This window comes from Manis javanica, chromosome 6 (genome assembly GCF_040802235.1).
Source record: "Manis javanica isolate MJ-LG chromosome 6, MJ_LKY, whole genome shotgun sequence".
NCBI lineage: Eukaryota > Metazoa > Chordata > Mammalia > Pholidota > Manidae > Manis > Manis javanica.
This window is the reverse complement of record NC_133161.1, coordinates 128,045,567-128,055,195: the sequence shown is the minus strand read 5'-3', so window position 1 is coordinate 128,055,195 and position 9,629 is coordinate 128,045,567. Positions and strand designations below refer to the sequence as shown.

Genomic DNA, 9,629 nt, shown 5'->3' with positions numbered 1-9,629 from the left:
CAGTCACTGAGGTCAGTGTTCTTCTCATATTCTTGAAATAATTTGAGTGCCTCTGTTTCTAATCTCTAAGATGTTTTCCCATCCCTCCCTAAAGCTTTTTCAAAACATGGAATGAATGGCAAGAGGTCTGATAAGCTCCTCTTTTCAATCTTTTTTTTTTAATTTTTAGATTCTAAGTAAGCACAAAATTCATCTCTTGTAATTCACATAGGAAGATACTGAGTTGCCAAATCAGAGTTGATACGCGACGTCAGTGAAAACACTGTTCCTAACCCAGTATTACTCCATTTTTTGTTACATTACATTACCTTCTGTCAAAGAAGGCCCATCCACATAAAGTTTTTGTCTAGAGAATTTGACTTTTTCTCCCTTAACTTTAAAATTTTTTTCAAAGTTGAATGCTTTATTTTTCATTAGAAACCACCATTTTTCTGTTCCATACTTTCCTCATGGCATTTTTCACTTCCCTATTCCTGAAAGTATAAATCAAAGGGTTAAGTAAGGGAGTTAAGATGGTGTAAAATACTGCCACCATTTTGTCAAAGGAGAAAGCATGGGACAAAGAACAAATCCACAGCAGCAATGTGAGATTCGCAGGTGGAGAGAGCTTTCCTCTGGCCTTCAGTACTATGGGCTCTCAAAGAGAGCAAGATGACACCATAGGAGACAAGCAACAAAGAGAAGATTATGATGCAAATGAACCCACTGTTGGTGACTACTAAGAGGCCAAAGATATGAGTATCAGTGCAGGTGAGCTCCAGTAATGGGTACAAGTCACACATGAAGTGATTAATGACATTGGGACCACAGAAAGGCAGCTGGAAAGTAAAGAGAATTTGTATCATGGAATGTAGGAAGCCTCCTGTCCAGGCTACTGCCATCAGAATGCCACAGAGCCGCCAGTTCATGATAGAAGAGTAGTGCAAGGGTTTGCAGATGGCCACATAATGGTCAAAGGCCATGGCCATGAGGACAATCACCTCCACCCCAGCAAAAAAGTGCTCAGCAAAGAGCTGGGTCATGCAGCCTTTAAAGGAGATGGTTTTCCTTTCATAGAGAGAGTCCACAATCATCTTCTGGGCAATGACAGTGGATAAGCATGCATTCAGGAAGGACAGGAAAACCAAGAACTAGTACATGGGGGAGCCAAGGAGTGTCAGACTGCTGATGAGAGTTGCCACAACGAGCAGGTTGCCCCCCACAGTTGCAATGTAGCTGACCAAGAAAACAACAAACACTATTTTCTGGACATTGGGATCCTGTGAAAGCCCCAGGAGGACAAATTCAGTTACAAAACTTTGATTTTGCATAATCTCCAAGGTAAAGCTAAAAGCTGTCACTGTGGGCATGTGGAAGCCACAAACATGAGAAAGAAAAATTCATCTCAGACCAATTTATGGTTGGTATTATCATAGTCATCAAGAAGGTGGTGCATTCATGTGAAATATTATCTTATGTGTTTCTACTGCCATTGAGAACACAACATTAGAAATCTGTTGAAGATGATAGTGGAGGTCAGGCAGAATTGAGAAGAAAACTTATTAAATATTTTAATATAGCCAAAGCTTCAATATAGGGGAAGGGAAGTATCTACATGTGATAGGGATGAATAGTGTTTTTCTCAACTGCCACCTCTTGTCACTTAGTAGCAGGTTACTGGAGTGAATTGTTGAGAAGGATTCTGAAGCCACATCTAAATTCTGAGGAAAGGAGGACAGCAATCTATTGGTCATGCCTGCCATCAGCAGAGTGGGGGCAAGGGTGACTTGCCAGCCATCCCTGATCGGGAGACTGCCTTATGTACAAATAGAAGAAGGAATAACATCCAGCTTATGAAGCATACAAAATTCATGGCTACTCCCCCATTTCTCTAAAAGTCTGAATTGAATTGGGCATTTAAGATGAATTAATTCATTCCTTATAAAAAAAGAAAAATCTATGGAAAAGTGTGTTCCTCTATTCTAACATAGAACAAGGATGCATGTGTTGTTTTTTTCCCCCTCATTCATCATTTTAAAATAAGCATGTTTATAATAAATACCCACTTCAGAGTGTTGTCATAATGAATAAGTTAAATAATAGAATGAGAACAATTGTTCAGGGCCTAGTACCTAAGGCGCAGTCCATGTTAGGTCTTATTATCCCTACTTTACTGGTAGGAAATTCATGCCTAAAGAGAAAAGGCCAAACAAATAACAGATGCTGGATCTGGAAATTAACACAGAACCTATGACTCTTAACATCCAAGTCCTTCCCACTGAATCAACAGAGATAGGAGCAAGGATTTTCCCTTTCTAGCAAGAACTTCAGAGCAGGGGTGACCTTTCTACTGTCTCCATCTACCTGTAGAAGTTAAAGCCTTCTGAAAAGCCTTCTGATTCCTTTGTTCATGTTTGAATGAGGTCCCTTGATGAAGGACACAGAACAAACAATGTAGATTCAGAAGGTAATGGCCCAGTTATTTGCAGATACAGATTGAAAACAACCACATAGGTAAGCAATAAACCCACCTGCTCATCTCACAGGATTATAAGGGTCAAAATGTAAACTGTAAAAATGTTGCTTATGGTAAAATGTCCTTACCAATTGTACTTACTATTTTCTCAATTTGAAAGCCAGCCACCTTACCCACAGAAAGCTTTTCCATGAGTCATTCAGATAATTACTCCATCTTTTGACTTAATTTTCCATTTCAAGACACTGCTCTGAAGGATGATTGTGCTCTCACCTGTACATATAACATAAATTTGTCAAGTGGCAGATGTTTCTGTGCATATGTATTCATATAATCTATATTTGTTAAATAGGTGTATAAAAGAATAATGGGGCTTTCATGTGAGAATTAATCTGATTTTTATGAATGCCACTTAGTTAACAAAACAATTCACAATGCTAATAAAACTAACAAATATACAATTGTACATACTAATATCTGTCTTTTTCCTTACTTTAAAATAATGATTTCCATTATGTTTCCAGGGTACTAGACACTCCTAAACAATGCCTGCAATAGAACTCTATATCCAGCTACAAGCTGTCACCAAGAAATCAAGTGTTAAACAAGCCCTATAAGGTCATTGGATCAGTTAATAACCATTTACTAAGAAGTAAAGATTATCAGTACATGATCCAGCAGCGATCAGCTTATCCTGGGGTCAAAGCAGGAAAAACAACGAAATGAAATGAATAAGAACATCAGCTCCAGTTCACCCAGGTTTGGAACCTCAGGCTCTTCTATTCAGTTACATCAAGTGATGGAAAAGTTACTTAAAATTAACAAAGACTCAGATTTTTCCTTTGTAACAGGGTATAATAATAATGCCTATTTATAGGGTACTTGTGAGAATCAGATAAGGAAATATACATAAATACAGTTACACAGAAGTGTAGGAGAAAAATCAGGATGAATAGTGAGAACACCCCCCAGAACCCCTGACACAGCACAAATGACAATGGTTTTACTATAATCCCTGCTTTACCATGACCACAGCTGTTAAATACTTTTACTCCTCCTTTTATTTGTTCAAACATAAAATATTTTTGGTCAGAGGGCAGATATGGTATTGTTTAAATGTGCAACACTTTTAAACATCCTTAATAAATTATTGTGGCCCTCAGACCAACAGGTGTGCATTTATTTTTCAGGTAGCATTGTACAAAAAACAAATTGGGTGAGGACGCGGAGAGGAAGACCTCAGCTCTGTATTAATCTAGTGATTGAATAAGTCTTAGGCTCTTGAAGTCCCTTATTTGTAGAGTTTCTAAGAGTAATACCATTTTAGAATTAAAATGTTCAGTAGCTATAAACAAACAAACCCTTTCTTTTTTCATACAAAAAGAATTTCCAAAATTAGTCTTGAAACTCTCACAGTGGAAGAGTACAGTATCCTGTGGTTTATGATCACAAGGTTTATGATTTTAAGCCATTCAAAAGGTAATTGTAGTAATGCTTGTGTTGTCCTGGGCTAAATCTTAGAGCAGAAAATTACAGTAGTGGAAAAATCAGTAAAATATGAATAAAATCTGGGGTCTCCTTAAGAGTAATATGTCAATGTTAATGTCATAGTTTTAACACATATAATCATGGTAACGTAAGATGATAATAGTAGAGAAAACTCAGTGAGGAGTATACAGGAACTCTCTATAGCTTGGCAACTTGTCTACTAATCCAAAAGTATTGCAAAATAAAAAATTAGTTAAAAATAATATAATAATTGTCCAGTTTTTTGTATCAAAAAACTAGCAGTTACATCACTTAATAGTTATGTGTCTTAAAGAAACCACTAAACCTCAGGATCCTCTCCCATAAAATAGATATATAATAACACTTGTTTAAGCCACTGGTCCATGACAGTCAAGTGAGACAGTTATTATGAACATGATTTATAATTAGAACTCTAAAGGAACATGTATAATATTGATATCAGCATTATTTCTAAACAGTATCTATACACACAAAGTGAGCTGGAAAACTGAATCCATCAAAACAATAAAATACATGTTTCCAAAATCAGGGTTTTGAAATTATATTAACTCTAAAATTGCAATGAAACTGCTTCATATGTGGTATCCTTGTGTAAAACACTGTAGCAAATTTTTCCAGAATCATAAACATGTGAAGTGTCCATCAATAGATGAAAAAAGAAGTGGTACATATATACAGTGGAGTATTACTCAACCATAAAGAAAAGAAATCCTGCCATTTGTGACAACAGGGATGGAATTAGAGGGTTTAATGCTAAATGAAATAAGCCTCGGGGAGAAAGACAAATACCATATTATTTCACTTATATGTGGAATCTTAAAAACAAAACAAAATGAACAAAATAGCAATAGACTCTTAGACACTGAGAGATGACTGGTGGTTACCACAGGGGAGGGATTAGGGTGGGTGGATGAAATAGGTGAAGGAGATAAAGAGGAGCAAAATCATGATATAAATTAGTCACAGGGATGAAAGTATATAATAGAGAATATAGTCAATAGTTCTGTAACGTCATTCTATGTTGGCAGTAACTAAATTAGTGAGATGAGTATTTAATAATGTATATAACTGTTGAATCACTATGTTGTATACACGAAACCAATATAGTATTGTATATGAATTATACCTAAATTAAAAAAAAATTAATAGAGCAAAACTTCCAAAAAATAAAAACAGAAAAGTATGTGTATTCTATAACCCAAACCCTAAAAATTACTTTGAAAATGAAATGAGGTGCTCTAAGTTTTATAATGGAAGATGATGTTATTTCATTTATAATAGTGAAAATTTAGAAATATCTATATGTTCAATAATAGGAAGATATTTATGTAAATGAGATTACTACAAATCAGTTGCACAAATGTTGTGAATAAAACACTAATAAAGTGAGGACATAGACAAAGTGGTTTTACAATATGTTAAATGAGAAAAAGAAGAAAAATGGTAATAACTTTGACCATTTGTATACACATTTTAATATAATTTTTAACTCATGATGGGAAGATACGATAATGGCAGAGATTTTTTGTTTTCAATATGATCTTGATAGAACTAATGGAAATTTAAAATTAAAAATCAAGTTTAAAACCCACAATAACACATTTCCTATCACTTATATAGTTCAGGGTAAAGAGATGGGGTTTGAGGACAGTTTTATTTTCTATACAGTATAATCAATGTTCATAAGTGGAACTAAGATGCAAATATAACATAGAATCTTATACTAAAATTTTTTACTCCTGTAAACTTTCCATAAAGATCCACATCTCTCATGGTCCACCCGCCCTCTGTGTGCACTTTGATAGCATTTGAATTTCAAATATTCCCACACGAAACAGCTTATTCTGTTCAAGGTTGCCATTATAAGCAGTGTTTTGTATTTATATTTCAAGCAGTGAATTTTATATTCATTTATATATACCTATATGTGCATATCAGTCACATTTGCATGTATTTTTCTAAAGAAATATAATCACTAAGTAAAAGAATACATTACCAATTCTCAATTTTCTTTTAAGTTCCTTAAATACACTGTATTTTGTGATCCAGGATTATTTTTTACTTCAGCAATAAAATATATATTCTTTGTTGGTCTAGTTAAGCACTTTCCTTTTCCTGATAATCTGGGAAAGACGTTTTTATGAGATTTCAGATCCTTTTCTCTCCCCTCACTATTAGTCTTCTGAATCTCCTAAAGTCACAGACTTTTTAATACTATTATTTGTATTTTAAGAATTTGGGGGAAAAAACAACACCGGTGTTCTTCCTGATGGATGCCTGACCTTCTCTTTTACGTTGACTAAGTGATTTAGCTCATTTTCAGAGAGGACAAAACCGCAATAACTAGCACTAAAATAGTGCAGAACTTCAGTCATTTAAACTTTCTTGAACAATTCTGAAACAGAAATCTCATGTTGTTTACATCAAATGCACTTAAAGTAAATTAAGTGGACATATTTAACATCAGAATACTTTGCTCTGTGGCTTGAGCACAACACTCTTTCTTCCCCATAATGTCTCTCCCTGTGCTGTGTTAAGGTTTTGTTGTGGGACTATTAAGTGCTACATTATATATAAATAACTCCATAAATGATAAACTGTACTTGAATTAGCAATTTCGTATCAGTATTCTTCATATGGTCTCAAAAAGTTCCACTTTGTAATCAATAACATCAGGATGGGGACAGCATGAAATGAGGGATAAATGAGAATATAACTAGTAAGACTAAGCAAAATGCTGTTGGATAACTAAGAAAAAAAATGCACTTGTTGCATTTCATGGTTATTTGGATTTTACTTGAAAATGAAAAACTGAAGCAAGATCTAATTTCATTAGATTGTAGTAACAGTTACTCCTAACCCTTTGAAAAACTTTGCTTCTTATCAGTGAGCACATATTATGTGTCAAATGTTGTCCTGTCCACTGTATATTTATTATTTTTTTTCAATCCTTTGGGCTTGATAATGTATAATCTTCATTAAAAATAAATATTTGAGGTCCAAAAGTTTGTTTAAGTAGCACAAGTATTAGGATAGACTCATGCTTACATTAAACTTGGAAGCCTGGACCTCAACACCATACTTTTAAATATATATCACATTTTAAAATCCTCTCTGAAAATGCCAAAATGTGAATGATAGATCTTACCATATGTCAGTTCCTTGAAATTTCCAGTAGTGGCAATCTCCTATTCTCTATGGAAAAAATCCATTCCATGGCAAGAGAAATGCAAAATGCTTCGAAATTTTACTTCTCCATCTACGACAGAGGGGAAGGGCATCTCTGGCAGGTGAGGAAGAGATGTTCCTCACTGCTTCTCGGGCACTGTCTTTGACATGGTCTTGGGGAAAAAAAATAAAGAAGCAAAAATTGCTCCCCTGAGTTCCTACCGGAATTAAGAGGATTCCCTGAGAGGTCACGGGCCTGCAGAATTGCCTCTCAGTTCCCCTCAGGGTTTGGAAATTTCCCATGCACCAGATTTTTTAAGACACAGTTATCCACGGTATGACTTGCTTAAGTGTTTGCAAAACTTTTATGTCCCCAACCAATTAGAAGGTGTTTTCCTTTTTTCTTTCTTTAACTGCTCCTGTGTTTCTATTTGAAGATGCTTCCATTTCCCTTCCTATTCAGGAATGGAACACTGTGTATATTGGGACGGAATACAGTGTTCCCTTTTAGGATTAGACCAGCACACCTTTGCACTTAGTCAATGAAAGAGGTGAGTTCTGAGATAAGGCACAGCGTAAACCCATAATGATATTTAATGCTTTGGGGACAGAGTAGCGATAACTGCTTCTTAACAGATAACAAATTTTATGTATAAAATGCAAAGATGTTATAGATCAATCCAGAATGTTACTTTTCTCTTTTGTAGTACCTGGTTGTGACATGTTATTACTTTAAAACGAAAAGCACAATTTCTAGACATTAAGGGAACTTTCTTCTTTTCATTTTTTGGAGGGAATGGCAGGTCTGTTTATTCTGATGGAATGTAGCATTGGATTGAAGCTTGAGGAAAAGGTTGGACTTGGCTCATGCAGAAGATCCACACTAAGGACGCTGTCACTCTCTACATGTGTATATCCTACTTATTTATTTATTTATTTATTTATTTTGAGAGGGCATCTCTCATATTTATTGATCAAATGGTTGTTAACAACAATAAAATTCAGTATAGGGGGGTCAATGCTCAATGTACAATCATTAATCCATCTCAAGCCTAATTCTCGTCAGTCTCCAATCTTCTGAAGCATAATGAACAAGTTCTTACATGGTGAACGAATTCTTACATAGTGAATAAATTCTTACATGGTGAACAGTACAAGGGCATTCATCACAGAAACTTTCGGTTTTGATCACGCATTATGACCTATAAACAATCAGGTCAAATATGAATATTCGTTTGATTTTTGTACTTGATTTATATGTTGATCCCACATTTCTCCCTCTATTATTATTATTATTTTTATTTTTAATAAAATGCTGAAGTGGTAGGTAGATGCAAGATAAAGGTAGAAAACATAGTTTAGTGCTGTAAGAGGGCAAATGTAGATGATCAGATGATCAGGTGTGTGCCTATGGACTAAGTATTAATCCAGGCTAGACAAGGGCTGCAAAACATCCATGGATGCAGAAGATTTCTCTCAAAGCAGGGGGGGTGAGGTTCTGAGCCTCACCTCTGTTGATCCCCAAATTCTCACCTGATGGCCCCCCTGCGACTGTGCCTGTCTTAGGTTGTTCCTCCCTTGAGGAATCTTACCCGTCTCTGGCTAACCAGTCATCTTCCGGGGCCATACAGGGAAACGTAAAGTTGGTAAGTGAGAGAGAAGCCATACTGTTTGCAAAGGTTAGCTTTTTACTTCTTTGCAGATTTATGCCCTGTGGCTTCTATGCCCAGGACTTGTCTCGAGGTATCTTTACACCCGGAGGAATTATGATACTCGGTAAATTCAATATGAGGCACGAATTCTATTTAAGGGTTGTAATTAGGAAGGAAGAAGAAAAGCTATAGATGAGGCATATGGAAGGAAACATGGGAGGATTGATTATTTCATAGACATATCTTCTTGTAGAGTACCTTAAGTATGCATAGGTTTTAAACTACTAACGAATTTGCACACACATATTAACGTAATAGGAATATGGTGACATAAACAAAGCAAATCTATAATTACCATCCATCTCCAGTGAAGCCAAGAAAACCATTTAGGCACCCTAGGTGTTTGTGAAAATTTATCTATGATATGATGGATATTGTCCAACTGTACTTGAACAATCAGACAAATTAAAGCAGCCCATTTTTTTTTTTTTTTGAGAGGGCATCTCTCATATTTATTGATCAAATGGTTGTTAACAACAATAAAATTCAGTACAGGGGGGTCAACGCTCAATGTACAATCATTAATCCATCTCAAGCCTAATTCTCGTCAGTCTCCAATCTTCTGAAGCATAACAAACAAGTTCTTACATGGTGAACGAATTCTTACATAGTGAATAAATTCTTACATGGTGAACAGTACAAGGGCATTCATCACAGAAACTTTCGGTTTTGATCATGCATTATGACCTATAAACAATCAGGTCAAATATGAATATTCGTTTGATTTTTGTACTTGATTTATATGTTGATCCCACATTTCTCCT

The 9,629-nt window shown here is 35.4% G+C and overlaps 1 pseudogene; it reads right to left on the bottom strand.

Annotated features, from left to right (window-relative positions):
- Positions 1-403: 403 nt before the first annotated feature.
- LOC140850182 (olfactory receptor 4C15-like) lies at positions 404-1,310 on the bottom strand (annotated as a pseudogene).
- Positions 1,311-9,629: the final 8,319 nt, after the last annotated feature.